At 36.7% G+C, this 16,797-nt stretch overlaps 1 non-coding gene across 1 annotated transcript; it reads right to left on the reverse strand.

Moving 5' to 3' along the window:
• Positions 1-237: 237 nt before the first annotated feature.
• On the reverse strand, positions 238-343 carry LOC112781067 (small nucleolar RNA R71). Its single transcript, XR_003191864.1, has one exon. It is a non-coding gene; the product is annotated as a small nucleolar RNA R71 (small nucleolar RNA).
• Positions 344-16,797: the final 16,454 nt, after the last annotated feature.

Below are 16,797 nucleotides of genomic sequence, written 5' to 3' on the forward strand. Positions count from 1 at the left end.
ATCATGGACTTCCTCAAGAAGACCCGAATCAATTTATTTCTAATTTTCTGCAGATTTGTGATACTATGAAGACCAATGGAGTGAATCCTGAGGTGTACAAACTCATGCTCTTCCCATTTACTGTGAGGGATAGAGCAAAACTGTGGTTAGATTCTCAACCCAAGGAGAGTCTGGATACTTGGGACAAGGTTGTCACTGGATTTCTTACAAAATTTTTCCCACCTCAAAAGCTTACTAAGCTAAGGGTGGAGGTTCAGACTTTCAGACAAAAAGAGGGTGAGACCCTTTATGAAGCTTGGGAGAGATTCAAGCTACTGACTATGCAATGCCCTCTAGACATGTTCTCTAGATGGACTCAGCTGGATATCTTTTATGAGGGTTTATGTGAAATGTCCAAGATGTGCTTGGATAATTCTGCAGGTGGTTCCTTGCACATGAAGAAGACACCAGAGTAGACTATTGAGCTTATTGAGTTGATTGCTAACAACCAATACTTATATTCCTCCAACAGGAATCCTTTACACTCTGAAACCTCTCAGAAGAGAGGCGTGTTGGAAGTGGAAGATATTAATGCTCTTGTTGCTCAGAACAAGCTTATGTCTCAACAAATAAATCTACTTACTCAACAGCTGAGCTGAATGCAAGTTTCGGCTGTCAACACTCAGAATGCACCTCAAGAAGTCCTTTATGACATGACAGGTAATCTTGTGCAAAATAATAAATATGATTATGATCAATCTTATTCTGAATAGGTCAATTACACGGGGAGTGGTCCTAGAAATCCCAATAATGATCCATACTCTAAGACCTACAATCAGGGGTGGAGAAATCATCCAAATGTTGCATGGAGAGAGCAACCTCAGAGGCCACCAAATTTTAATGATAATTCTCAGGGTGGTTTTCAACAAAATAGTTTTAATAACCACCAGTTTCAGTCATCTCAGCAAGCAACTTCTCAGCCCCAGCAGAACAATGATTTGGAAGCAATATTGGCAAGTTTTAGACAGGAAACCAGAGCACCAATCAAGAACTTGGAGATTCAAGTGGGTCAATTAGCCACAAAAGTTAATGAAATTGATCAGAGGACCACTAATAGCCTTCCTGGTAACACAATTCCAAATTCAAGAGAGGAATGCAAGGCTATCACCTTGATAAGGGGACAAGTGGCAAGTACGGAAGCACAAGTTAATGAGGAGCCAGTTGAAAAGGAAGCTCTAGAGGAGAAGAAGGAAGAAGTAGAGCACGTCCCTCCAAAGCGTGTGGACAAGACATTTTTTTTGGATTTTTAGATTCTTGATATTACATAATTTTGAAATGCTTCCCTAATCTTCTCCCAGATTGATTCCAAAGCAATCATCTTCGTTTTGATTATAATCACTTGAGGATTCTGCTGAAGAAGTAGGGTCTTCTTTGTGTGCTTTGTCTTCTTCTATCATCTGCATGATCTGCTGGAGATGTTTTGCTAATGTTTCTTTTGATTGGGCCCCTACTAGGGCTGCAGCAATTTGGGCTTTTTGACTGAGAAATATTGACTCTTCATGATCAAATGGCTTGGCAAATTTGGGGTGTTTGTTGAACCATTTTCGAACTTTGTCCGGGTGAGCCATGGTTGCATCAAACTGAGACCACCATTTAACATAGGCATTTCTTTGAAGCATTGCTGGTGCCTTTGGGTGCTCCTATTTGCCATACCTGTATTGCCATGAGAATACCCAGGCCAGTGAGAATGTAGAGAAGAATTGAAGATCAGCAGGGATCTTGTTTCCTGTTGATCAAATTTTTTGGTGAAAACTTTGAACTCCTCATCGGCAGGTGGGGGCAAGATCTCTGGTAATGGGCCAAAATAATCCCACAATTGGGTAAACTAGTTTGGAAAATGATAATTGGTATTTTTCTTGAAGTAAATGAGCCACGAATGTCTATTCTGATTATTTTGTAACCAAAATACTCTTGTCCAGGCGTCCACATAATCCCAATAAGAATATCCTATTGGGTCAAAAGGTTGGGAAAATTTCTTATTATTATTTGGGTTTTTGCCAAATTGAGTAGGGGTGAGTACTTTTAGAATTCGAATGGTTGAATGGGTTATGTTGGCGGTGTCTTTGGGATCTCTGTAGTATTTGACCAAGACTGAATCTGAATCCACTAGTATGAATTCATAAAATTGTCTGGTTTTGTTTATGGCTGTTGGTCTAAAATGGAATCCTTGTGGAAAGACTTTAGGGATTACCTTAAAAGGTGATTTTTCCCAGAATTCGAGTTCCATTAGAAGGACAGATGAGAATTTATTTTTTGAAATGTATGTGGATTGTTGTTTTGGTTGGGTGTTTAGAGGTTGGGTTTAAATTGATTGGGGTAGTTTTGTTTGGGTAATTGCTTTACCTTTTGGGTCATTACATATGGTTTTTTGGGCTGCTATTTGTGACAAAAATTTGGTTAAGTCTATTTCATCATCATCTGAGCTGTCACATATATCAGCCTAAGATTTTTTGTGAAGTTTTGAAAGGCCTACATCCTGTAAGGCCAACAAGGTTTGGATTGGAAAAGCATAGTCTGCCTTTGTTTGTTTTGCTGTTTGGGTGCTTGGAGGTTGAGTAGATGACTCAACTATATTTTTTGTGATCTGAGTAGATGACTCAGTTGGTTCTTGGATTATTGGGGTAAGTTGTTGGGTAGATGACCTAGTTGGGGTGCTTGACCCTGATTTTTTAGTTGGCCTTGGTAGGGCTAGGCGGATACCTCTGCCTCTTACAGAGGCTAATATTGCCCTTTTATGCATGTGGTGGCTTTCCCCGCAAATATTCACGAGTAAGGTAATCAGGGAGAGAGTTTGAGATTCCTTGAATATATTCAATTTCAAAATAAAAAATACTTAAAATTGCTTGCCAGCGGGCAAAAATATGTTTAGATGCAAGATTTTTTACATCTTTTTGTAAAATATCTTTGACAGATTTACAATCTACCCTGACTAAAAATTTTTGGTTTAATAAATCAGATTGGAATTTTGAAATACACAAAACGATTGCCAAAACCTCTTTTTTTATGGTTGAATAATTTTGTTGAGAGGTATTCCAATGCTTGGATGTAAATGCAATGATACATTCTTTATTATTAAGTTTTTGCTTTAGGATGCCACCATAGCTCAGATCTGACGCATCCGTCTCAACAATTTTGAAAGCCTGTGGAACAGGAAGGTAAAGACAAGGTAGTTCCTTGACACTGAGTTTGAATTTTTTGACGATCTTAGTATGGGTATCTGTCCAAGGAGGGGTTTTTTCCCTAGACGCTCATGGAGAGGTTTGATAAGGGTGCTTAGATTTGGAATAAAATCTGCTACATAGTTTATGCAGCCAAGGAACCTTTGGAGTTGATTTCTTTCTAAAATGTGATCAGGGAATTTATCCACAAATTGGATAGCCCTGTCAATGAGTGTAATAGTTCCCTGGTGGATCATGTGACCAAGGAAACAGGTTTTAGTTTGGAATAAACTAATTTTTTATTTGGACACAGCTAGACCATTATGCTTGATGATGTGCATAAAAGTCTTTACGTGTTTAAAATGATCATGCAAGGATTGGGAAAAAATTAGCACGTCGTCTATATAGACGATGGCAAAGCTTGAATAGGGATTGAAAATGTCATTCATGTTTTTTTGGAATACGGATGGGGCATTTTTTAGACCAAAAGGCATCACATTCCATTCGTAATGACCGAAAGGTACTGTGAATGCCGTTTTGTATCTATCACCCTCGCTAATCTGGATTTGCCAATATCCAGACTTCATATCGAATTTTTGAAAAAATGCTTGCTGAGTTTAATCTATTTAGCAAATCCTTTTTGTTTGGGATAGGATATCTAATCCACCGGAGAGCTTGGTTTAGAGGCTTATAATTAATAACCAATCTAGGTGTGCCTCTTTCCAACTCAGCTTGTTTGTTGACATAAAAAGCCGAGCAAGACCATGGACTTTTACTGGCCGAATAAGTTTTTTGTGTAAAAGGTCTATAATTTCCTTTTTACAATATTGAAGAAGTTCTTCATTCATTTGTATGGGTCTAGCCTTTGTTGGAATCTGGATCTCTTTGAAGTATTTTTCATAAGGAAGATCCACAATATGTTGTTTTCTATTCCAGAATGCGTGAGGCAATTCTGAACATATTGTTTCTTGCATTTGTTGAAGAAGGGTTTTTATCTTTTGTTGGATTTGAGGTTTTTGTAACTGGGTTTCAATGGTTTTGAAGGAGACTTCTTCCTTCAAGAAGTTAATTTGGTTAGCTTTGAATTGGAGTAGGTTAAGGGTTTTATGGGCAGGGGATGAAACAAATTGGAAGGTTGTTGGAGTTTCTCCTATATAGGTAGTGATACCGTCGTATGACATCATTAGAGGAAAAATAGCTATAATGAATGGCGTTCCTAAAATGACCTGATTTCTTAAATCTTGGACAAGAGGAATGGTGTCTTTATCCATAAAAGACCATTTTTGATGACAGCCTCAGGGAGCCTGTACTTAATTTGTAAACGTTCGCCGGTAGCAGTACTTAGGCGCTCTCCCATTTTTTCAAAATATTTTGTTGGGATTAAGCCTTCCAGAATACAATTTTTATCTGCACCTATATCGAACAAGGCTACGGTATCTAAGACAAAGTCCTGGATGACAATTCGGATGTTGATATAGAACTTCATGACAGTTAATTGACTGACTAACCACAGAATTTCTGCTATCTCATCTTCTGGATCCTTCGAGAGTTGGAGAATTTGGTTCTCCTCTTCATTTTGGAAAATTTGGTTTTGAAGATTTTGATCATTCTAAGGCTCTTCCTCAGTGGTATCAGAATCTTTGTCCAAAATATGAGACAAACAATTCTGGTGTTGTTGTTGTTATTGTTGTTTGATAAGATGAATCTCTTTCTTGAGAATATTAATCTCATTCTGAAGGTCTTGAATAGTAACAGGTTTAGAAACTTGTTTTTCGAGTTTTTTGAAAATAGGTTTGACATCGTACTTGTTTTTGATAACTAGGGCTTTGGTTTTTGATTTATTTTTGGTTTCTAAGGTTTGTTTGAGCTTCTGAAGGTAGTACTTTCTCTGTTCAGGGTCAGAGATAGCGTTTATGGCATAGAAAATAAGATCTTGTTCTTGTGTGATGACATTGAGCTCAAAATATTCATCTGACAATGAGGATATGTTATCATCATGCTGGATGATATTTAAGTCCTCCGAGAATTCATGTTTTGATTCTTCTTCAGAGCTTTCATGGAGGAGGTTATTAATCTGTTCCTTGATCTGAGAGTCAAGGTTGAGATTGTTGATCCTCTTTTTGAGCCTACAGTACTTACTGACGTGGCCCGGTTTTTTGCAATTGAAGCAGATAATTTGGTCTTTGTGAGGTTCTTTGTCTTTGTCTTTTCTTTGTCTAGGAGGAGGCTTATAGTGCCTTATGGGTTTCCATTGCCGTGGGTTTTGATCGAGCCAACGGTTTTTTAGGTAAGACTGTTTTGTTCTCTTTTTACTACAGAAAGGTAGACCAAATTGTTCACAGAAGGAACCTAGATCTTTTTTGTTTTGGGCCTTTTCTCGGACTAGTTGCCTTTGAATTTTGTCATCCTGACAAATTTTTAAAGCCACTTTTTGGACATAAGAAATTAATTGGCTATAACTTAGAGAATTATATGGGATGATTCCATCTGGAGTTAAGCTTCTGATTTTATCCCTAACTTTATCTCCCAGGGATTTTGGGAGTCCGGCCAAGAACTTCCCTTTCCAGAATGACTGTTGGCTATCTTCTCTAGTGAAGACTCTGGTTAGGAAGGTATCTTTATACCACTTGAAACCAGACAGGGATTTGCATTTGAGATTGGACAAAAGTTCAGGAGACCGATCTTTTCACAAAGATGGGTCGCCTATGAAATGGTTTGCTATAGTAAAAATCAAGGAACTAACAGCATGAGGGATGGTTTTCCCATTCTCATTAAGAATAGGTTCGCCATTATCATTGGTTTTAACTGCAGATAGGATGGCATCTTTTTCGTCGTTTGTGAGATAATTATCCCACCAACCTTTAAGCTGTCCTGAAAATCCTGATACAATAACATTTGCTATTGCTTCCTCAGAGCTTTCATGGGCAGTTTGATAGGCCGTACAAACCATTATGATATGTTGTAACATATGCATGATGTTGTACTCAATTTTTCCATCTATGTTCCATTCATAGACGTTATTCTCATTGAAACTGTTGAAGCCTAGCTCTCTGTCTTCCAAAGCTAGGTCAGGAGCAGTATTTTGGAGATGATAGTGCTGACGGCGTTTAGTAAGACCTTTCCATTTTGTAATGGAGGTGGTCATGATAGGGTTGATTTCAGGTGAATCTGATCCATTATTTGAGTCTTGCGACTCTTCACGGAGAACATTAATGGACGTCTTGGCAAATTGCCTAGTAACTCTTGTGGATGATTTAGTAGTTTGCAGAGTGTCAGGGATAGTCATTTGGCTGAAAAGTTGATCTATTTTGTGTACAAGTTCATAGGTACCTGAATCTTGTTTGAGGATAGAAGATTTGAGGTTTTCTCTAATCTTTGGGTTAATCTTAAAAGGTTTAAACAGGGGTTTTTCTAGAGTTTTTGGAGGATCCTGGGTACTGTTACTAGGGGAGCTGAGCTTCTAGCCTAAGGTTTGGAGATATTTGTTGGTGTAGTTGGTCTTTTCTATGATATTCTTGATATCTTTAGGCCCAATGGGTTCTTCTAAATTTCTTGTTTTGAAGGGTGAGGCCATGACAGAAGTTTGTTTCGTATCCAGGTTATTTGTGAGGATGAACTTTCCTGTTGGGGGAAATTCTGACTTAACTAATTCCCCCTCCTGGATTTTCCAAGTGGAAATAACATTTGCAGAATTAGATGTACTATTATCTGCTTTAAAAGGGTAGTCTATATCATTTTTTATGCTATAAGCATGGAACCATTCAAAGAAAGGAATGTGCATCTTGGCTTGATTGAGGAAGTGATAATATTACTCCCTAAAAGATACAATTTGATCAGCCTTAAAGGTTTGCAAGTACCATCTCTTCTGAAGTTTCCATTCTTCAGAGTTGACGTTTCTTCGCAAGGCTTCCCTATCTATGATAAAATCTTTAGTTAACATTGACATCATCATTCATGGAGGAATATGTTGGGGATTGAATAGACTGTTCATCTACATCCTCTTCTTTTTGGTAAACAGGTCTAGGAATACTAGAGTTTGTTTATAATCTTGTAAGGTTGATTTTTGGGTTGGCCATCCTAATTTGTGGATTAGGAAGAGAGGAATGAGATCTTATAGAAAAAGATCTTCTTGCGGAGGCGAAGTCAGATCTGTAAGTAGATGCTGCTTCGGATCTTGACGAAAAAGAGTTTCTTCTGTCAAAGAAGATTTCTACTTTTCCAGTCTCATCTTGTTTAATTTGTTGTAGTTGGGGGGCTTGTCTGGGTAGAGTAGGTATGGCACGCTCTATCGCCCAAGATTCAGGGAGATCAATTTCATCCCATTTAATGAGGCGAGGTATAGTGACGTTTGCTTTGGTCATGTCTGTGACAAAAGAGTTGTCTCACGGTCGGTTGTTTTCAAAAGGACTCTGGAGTTACAGGTGTTCATGACCTTGTACTGAATCCTATAGATTAAAGTTGTAGGAATGGATCCTTCCTACATGTCAATGCCATGAAGTCGGATGTTGAGAAAGAGTAAGTCTAAGATGTTTCGATCTAACAAGCTCACAGTTTTGTTGGGAAAGCAATTGAAATAGACCGGACCGTGTCCTAAACTTGTTTTCACAGTTCCTATAAGGGAATCGTGAAAGTTGTTATGCCTAACATCTCTTAGACACATAAGAATGGAAGCATTTAAACCTTCTCTGATGAGTGGTTTAACTGCAACCTGAACACATCTGGTGCACGAAATTGTGATGTCCAGGCTCAAACAATCCCTGGCAACGTGAGCAACTTGGTACGCGCAATCGTGATTACACTTTGATTATGTAAAATTCATGGCTCTTTCTTTCCCTGGCAATGGCGCCAAGAACATGGTGCCAATACCATGGTTCACAACTTCGATACAACTAACCAGCAAGTGCACTAGGTCGTCCAAGTAATACCTTACGTGAGTAAGGGTCGAATCCCACGGAGATTGTTGGTATGAAGCAAGCTATGGTCACCTTGCAAATCTCAGTTAGGCAGATATAAATTGATAATGGTGTTTTCGAATAATAATTAGTAGAATAGGGATAGGAATACTTATGTAATTCATTGGTGAGAATTTCAGATAAGCGAATGGAGATGCTTTCGTTCCTCTGAACCTCTGCTTTCCTGCTATCTTCATCCAATCAGTCTTACTCCTTTCCATGGCTGGCTTTATGCAAGGGCATCACCGTTGTCAGTGGCTACATCCCCTCCTCTCAGTGAAAAATATGCTCACATGCTCTGTCACAGCACGGCTAATCATCTGTCGGTTCTCGATCATGCTGGAATAGGATTCACCCTCCTTTTGCGTCTGTCACTAACGCCCAACAATCGCGAGTTTGAAGCTCGTCACAGTCATTCAATCATTGAATCCTACTCGGAATACCACAGACAAGGTTTAGACTTTCTGGATTCTCTTGAATGCCGCCATCATTCTAGCTTACGCCACGAAGATTCTGATTAAGAGATCTAAGAGATATTCATTCTAGCTTATTTCATGTAGAACGGAAGTGTTTGTCAGGCACGTGTTCATAGGGGAGAATGGTGATGAGCGTCACACATAATCATCACCTTCATCACGTTCTTGGGTGCGAATGGATATCTTAGAAGCGAAATAAGATGAATTGAATAGAAAACAGTAGTACTTTGCATTAATCTTTGAGGAACAGCAGAGCTCCACACCTTAATCTATAGAGTGTAGAAACTCTACCGTTAAAAATACATAAGTGAAAGGTTCAGGCATGGCCGAGATGGCCAGCCCCCAAAACGTGATCACAGGATCAAAATATAATCCAGGATCCAGGATGTCAAATACAATAGTAAAAGGTCCTATTTATAATAAACTAGCTACTAGGGTTTACATGAGTAAGTAATTGATGCATAAATCCACTTCCGGGGCCCACTTGGTGTGTGTTTGGGCTGAGCCTTAACTTTTCACGTGCAGAGGCCATTTGTGGAGCTGAACGCCAGTTTTTGTGCCAGTTTGGGCGTTCAACTCTGGTTTTGGATCCTTTTCTGGCGCTGGGCGCCAGATTTGAGCAGAAAGCTGGCGTTGAACGCCAGTTTACGTCATCTATTCTTGGCCAAAGTATGGACTATTATATATTGCTGGAAAGCCCTGGATGTCTACTTTCCAACGCAATTGGAAGCGCGCCATTTCGAGTTCTGTAGCTCCAGAAAATCCACTTTGAGTGCAGGGAGGTCAGAATCCAACAACATCAGCAGTCCTTCTTCAACCTCTGAATCTGATTTTTGCTCAAGTCCCTCAATTTCAGCCAGAAAATACCTGAAATCACAGAAAAACACACAAACTCATAGTAAAATCCAGAAATGTGAATTTAACATAAAAACTAATGAAAACATCCCTAAAAGTAACTAGATCCTACCAAAAACATACTAAAAACAATGCCAAAAAGCGTATAAATTATCCGCTCATCAACATCCTATATGAAAATATTTGTATTTGCGGACATGTTCTTGGATGGATTATTTGTTTAAAAGGTGGAATTCCTCACCAGATTCTGGTCCAAGAGGAATACTGTTTTCGGCAGTTTTGATAATATAATCAGATCTGCCGGCACGCTTGGTTTCTTCAGGAACGTATAGTTCATCCAGGGGAATATTAGGTATTTTTCAGTTGTCTATAGCCTGATTGATATCTTCGAAGCATACTTCTTCTTCGAAGATGTTATGTTTTGGAGAGAGTTCCTCAGGACGAGTAACTTTCTCAGAAAGAACGTTAGATTTCGTGTGGGAAGAAGAAGGACTATGTGTAAAACGACGAGAGAGGCTGCGGAAAAAAGACATTTTTTAAACTAACTGATATCATTGCCCTCCTTTGGTTCCGTAGTAATATGCCGATTAACAATAGACTACCACTCAGCCAATGAATAATGGATTTTAACCCTTTTTTTTTGAAGAACTCAAAGCTTAATTTTCTAGATCCATAGCCATTAGGAACTCTTAGTGTTTTATTCTTATCATTTACATGAAATCAAACAAGTTAGACTTACTACCCTAACAACGGGTCTTACTGCTACAACCATATAAATGATAAGAAGAAACAACCTGTACTTCCAGATCTGGGAATCAGCTTTAAATATTTACAAAGAACAGAAATAATAATGTTATACCAATATTCACGTGGATCAGAGTTAGCCTATTGTTAATAAGAACATTCCTACTTCCCCATCAGTATTCATGTGTGTGTGTGTGTGTATATATATATATCACAATAAGTCATTATCATCTCAATTCAAACTCATTCATCATCATCTCATTATCAATATAATTCATTCATATTCATTCAACAATTATACTTAAAAATCAATTCTCATCAACCTTCATTCCTTTTTATCAGATCTCCCATTTCGTTCATTAACAATTCATACTAAAAACACAATTCATTCTTTTCTAAATAAAGCAATCTCAAAACGTAATCCTTTTCTCAATAACCCAAAATCAAATTATAAAATTCTTAAAAATCTAAATCTTTCTAAATAACTATTTCAAACGAAGCCTCCTATTTTCATAAAAATTTCGTTAGCATCTCTTCTAAAACTTGGACTTTTGCCATCCTTCAAGGGTCCTAACCACCACACCAAACATCAACTCTCAACATATTAACAATCATTATTAATTTATACTCATCAGAATTATAATCTAACTCATACAAATTCATTCATCTTTTATACACACATTATATACCATATACACAATCCATCAATAATTCATTCAGTTCATTCCTATCTTAAGGTCTTCTAGCCTAAGTTTTCACGTGACATTAAATATTAACTACGAGAAACCAAAATCATACCATGGCCGATTTCTTCTTAAGTCCAGAACACCTTAATTATCGACCGTTTCTCAAGTTACAAAGCTTCAACTCCTCACCAATTGAATTTTCAACTCTCAGAATTTAATTCCAAGCTTCCAATATCCACCAATTTAACTCCAATTCAATAAGATACACGATCTAATTCATACAATATCATAATAATCAATATTGAACTCACTAAATCACCAATTCACAAGGGTTAGGAAGTCCTTACCATTACCCATGAGTCAAATGGACAAAATCCGGTGATTATCCACTGCTAGAGTATCCCTAAACCATCAAAATCACAAAATCTCTCAATACTAAAACTCAAAATCATGAATTGAAGAGGAGAGAACTAGGTGAAAAAACGTGATTCTCTTACCAAATTGTTTGGTGAGTTTTGTAGAGAATTTTGAGATGAACGCATGGCCGCTGACGGCTCGTCAATCAGAGCTCCGGATCGAAAGATATGTGAGATTGAAATTTTGCCAAGGGTTTGGAAAATCCCTTTTCTTCTCCCTGTTTGAGTTTAAAGTGAATTGCCTTTGAGCGAGAGAGAAGATGGCTGAAGCCATTTTTATTAGGTAGTAATGGGCTGGACCTTGAGCCTAATATGGGCCCGGTTCACTTGGTTTCGGCCTAATCTTGATACAAATCCTTTAAAATTATTATCAAAATTCTTATTTTAATTAGCGCTACCTCATTAAACTATAAAATTTTATTTTCTAGTTTTTTTGGGTTAATAATTAATTTATTGGTTAATTATTTACTAATTTTATGGGTTTTACATTCTATCCCCCTAACAGAAATTTTCGCCCTCAAAAATATCGTCCGCCACGTGAGTTCATGAGAATAGTCCTCCTTCTTATCTTAACGTATAGTAGCCTTAAGGTCTTCCTAATCTACGTGCTTCTGTTGTCGCACTCTGATTCGTTTATCTCTAAGAGTCTTGATCATTCGTGCAACGCCAATCAAATCCATCACTAAACTTTGCAAGCTCTAACGGCAATACCCTACTTTGAACGATTCGATTTGGTTCTAAGTCTAATACTAAGTTTGACATTTCCAGTTTTGAGTTTTCATCCCTATCTTAGGCTATGAATGAATGCGGTATTCTCCAGTCACACACTGCTCTATAATTTTGGTTATTGCAATTACCTCAACTTTCAGCCGATCTCCGCAATGGCTTATCTCATGCAACTTCTCATTCTCAATCTAATGGTCCCAATGTCCTCGCAATTTTCATGCTCCATTTCTTCAGCAGTAGCTTTCACAGCAGCAACCGAAAAAATCAACCGTATCACCTCACTCGCATCCACAAGACGTCCTTTGGGTCCTAACCACACCGAACAATTGATTTTAAGGAGACCAGTCTTAATATCTCAAGTTTAGTACTTCGAATCTCCAAAGGTAATGCTTATGAACATTTATGCTATATATGTCAAGCAGACATCCTAAATAGAATGTACACACAGCCAAAGTATGCTCAGAAGCATAGCCAGTCCGTCCCTCAAGCTCTACAGGAACGAACTACTCTGATACCATAATGTAACACCCTACCACACTTAATCTTATGCTTAAGTCATAAGACTGAGTTAGTGAGGTATTACGACCTTTAAAAGTTATGTATATAATATAGTTGAAAGAAAATTTTATCAAGGAGCCTTTGAAAAAAAGTTAAAATAAAATGTTAAACAGAAATGCAACACTCACTTAAACGTTAGCGTAACTGAAGCAAGGTAAGAGTAAAACAAAAATGGGTAATACAATGGAGTTTCAAGATATAGATAACAAACCTTCTGACCTGGCTCGCGAAGTTAAAACCGGACAGAGCATATATACATATATACATCTATACATCAGAATCAGCTTACAGAACTTATTTCTCCAAATCAACCTCTAAGAGGGACAAAATATAACATATATATACAGTGGAGATATATAACTATATACATGTGCATCTAAAACCCAAAATGAAACCCCAAACGAGTAAAGTTCTTCATGTGCAGAAAGTTTGGGTATGCCTCAGCGATGTGCCTCATGTCCTGCATCTAAAAACCACAGAATATGTATGGGGTGAGAACTGGATGTTCTCAGCATGGTAACGGTGCCCACATAACTAACATATAATGTCCCGAGAAAGCCAGAGGCGATCCTAGAACTTTAACACTCAGTTTATAAAAATTAAAGATAATAAATTGTAAACCATAAATAGGGTAGGTCATCTAAGTCTCTAAATCTTAAGTAAACTCTAACTGAAACCCTCCGTCGTCTACTTTCCTCCAAAACCTCCAACTCTGGTGGAACCACACAGACAAGCAAGCAAACAATGCAAACACAAGTTGAATACAGATATGGAAGATAGCATATATAGCAGGTAAGCATAATAATCACATAAGCAAACCCAATTAACGCACAACCTAACAAAACAAGATATGCATATAATGTATGCCTCCCCTATGGTTGATGATATCATCTGTCGGTTATATAGCCAATCTGACACATCCTGGTAGCTAACCATGGACAGAAATACCCATTGCGGAGCAAGTCAGATTGAGCTACAACCCCCTTGTTACTACCCGCTTAGCCCAGAGCGAGTGGAAGAACCACTACTACTGCTACTACCCAAGCGGGTGGAAAAGATTCGTTACCCGATTATGACTTGCTTCTCAAGAAGCTACTAATTTGAATGGACGCTTCCTAACCACCGCACCGGTATCTATATTAAGTCACGAAGGCTACAACTGGGACTAAAAAGAGAATACAAAAGGGATTTAACAGCTCAACCTGGAGCAAGTGGAATAATCCACTACTGCTGCTACTACCCAGGCGTCATAGTCCCTGACCTGGAGCAAGCGGAATGAACCACAATCTTTGCTACTGTCCAGGTATCACAAACATACATTCATTCAGTCTAAATCAATCATCATTATTATCAAATATGAAATATTGACCCGGAGCAAGTGGGATGAATGACAATCCTTGCTACTACACAGGTATCTCATTCTAGAATTCATACAATCTCAAGTAAAACATTAAGTATAATTCATAATTATTTCATCATTAGTCATCCTCATTTATCATGTTCATTCGAAATTCTATAATTAACTCGCTTTTTCATAATTTTTCTTTCTCATCTCATACAACTTTATCACTGACTCGGAGCGAGTGGACAACGCCACCACATCTTACCTGGTGTCTCAATTTATCCCTGGCCATATATATATATATATATATATCACAATCAGTCATCATCATCTCAATTCAAACTCATTCATCATCATCTCATTATCATTATAATTCATTCATATTCATTCAACAATTATACTTAAAAATCAATTCTCATCAATCTTCATTTCTTATTATCAGATCTCCCATTTTGTTCATTAACAATTCATACTCAAAATACAATCCATTCTTTTCTAAATAAAGCAATCTCAAAACGTAATCCTTTTCTTAATAATTCGAAATCAAATTATAAAATTCTTAAAAATCTAAGTCTTTTTAAATAACGACTTCAAACGAAACCTTCTATTTTCATAAAAATTTCGACAGCATCTCCTCTAAAACTTGGACTTTTGCCACCCTTCAAGGGTCCCAACCACCAAACCAAACATCAACCCTCAACACATTAAGAATCATTATTAATTTATACTCATTAGAATCATAATCCAACTCATGCAACTTCATTCATCCTTTATACACACATTATATACCATATACACAATCTATTAATGATTCATTCAGTTCATTCCAATCTTAAGGTCTTCTAGCCTAAATTTTCACATGACATTAAATGTTAACTACGAGAAACCAATTTAACTCCTCACTAATTGAATTTCCAGCTCCCAGGATTTAATTCCAAGCTTTCAATATCCACCAATTCAACTCCAATTCAATAAGATACACGATCTAATTCATACAATATTATAATAATCAACATTGAGCTCACTAAATCACTAATTCACAAGGGTTAGGGTTTCTTTACCGTTACCCACGAGTTAAATGGACAAAATTTGGTGATTATCCACCGCTAGAGTATCCCTAAACCATCAAAATTACAAAATCTCTCAATACTAAAACTCAAAATCACGAATTGAAGAGGAGAGAACTAGGTGAAAAAATGTGATTTTTTACCAAATTGATGGGTTTTGTAGAGAATGCCAAGATGAACGCGTGGCCACTGACGGCTCGTCAATCAGAGCTCGGGATCGAAAGATATGTGAAATTGAAATTTCGCCAAGAGTTTGAAAAATCCCTTTTCTTATCCCCGTTTGAGTTTAACGTGAATTGCCTTTGAGCTTGGTTGGCTCTGTTCAATCCATTCGACCCAATTTTAGGCCAAATTCTTTAAAATTAATATAAAATTTTTTATTTTAATTAACTCTTCCTCATTAAACTATAAAATTTTATTTTCTAATTTTTTAGGTTAATAATTAATTTATTAGTTAATTATTTACTAATTTTATGTGTTTTACATGGAGCATTTATAAAGCTGCTTATTCCATTTTGGGTTATAGTAGACTTTCACCCATAAAATAAAAACAATATGAATTAGTTGGAAGGCTTGTAATGCTTATTATTGCACACTCTATGCATTTATAAATGGCACAGTGTTCAACTTGTCACTAAATAATGATATTTTTTAGTAATAAATATGCTATTCAATTGATATATAATAAAAAAAAAGTATAGTTAAATTAAGTTATATTATTTTAATTTTATATTTACTTATTTTTAAATTATATATATTTTTAATTATAAATTATTATTATAAACATAAATTTTGTTAAACACTTACGAAAAAATAAAAATATTTTTATTAATTATAACAATTTTTCATGATTATACGATATTTATTAATATTATTTTTTAATCACACATAGTATATAACAATATAATAGATATAGAATCATCAATTAGTTATTAAAGTTTAAAAAATAATAATAATTTTAATATAAAAAATATCAAAAATATTTCTTATAAATAATATTAAAATTTTATATAATTATTTAATAATAACTGAATTAGCCGATTCAACCAATAATCTACTGGTTAAACAAGTGAACTAGTAAACCAATAATATTACCAACTCAATTACCAGTTCGGTTTTGACAACTATGAATTCGCACATCACACGCACCTCACAGGGTTCACGTGACAAAAACTCACTCTGCTTGATCTTAACGGACTTCACTATTAGATTTAGAAGACCTAATGAATCTCGCAAAGCAAAGATTAAGTTCGCATTGTCACTTGTTCTTTTGATAGGGAAGGCTTAGTCTATTGTAGAAATAAAACTGGCCAGATTGGATATTTACTTCCTATTTTTCATTCACCTTCACAATTCACCATTGCTTGAAAGAACTCTAGAAAATTAGTTACTTAAAAACAATATCAAATCCAAGGCTAAAGAGTTGAGCATCTCTCCTTTGGACTATAATTATATTGTTATCTGTTCTAGTGTCAAGGATGTCGATAGCACCTGTATCTAATACCACATTAATTAAGAAACATAACGCTAAAAATCAGTAGCAAAATTCAATATAATAGGACACTGGATCCTTCCAAAAGGGTTGAATTCCTTCATTGAGGTGGCGGCATCTGGCTATAGGAAGGTGGTGGAGGCATTGAGGGTTGAGGATATGCCATAGGTCGTCCATCGTGTTGTTGTAGCGGCAGTGGTTGTGGTCGCCAAACAGGTGGTTGACTTACCATTCCTGTTGGTGGTGGAAGAGCCGAAACAGCTTGTGGAGGTGGCTGGAATTGCTG

The sequence above is a fragment of the Arachis hypogaea genome, chromosome 19 (assembly GCF_003086295.3).
Source record: "Arachis hypogaea cultivar Tifrunner chromosome 19, arahy.Tifrunner.gnm2.J5K5, whole genome shotgun sequence".
NCBI lineage: Eukaryota > Viridiplantae > Streptophyta > Magnoliopsida > Fabales > Fabaceae > Arachis > Arachis hypogaea.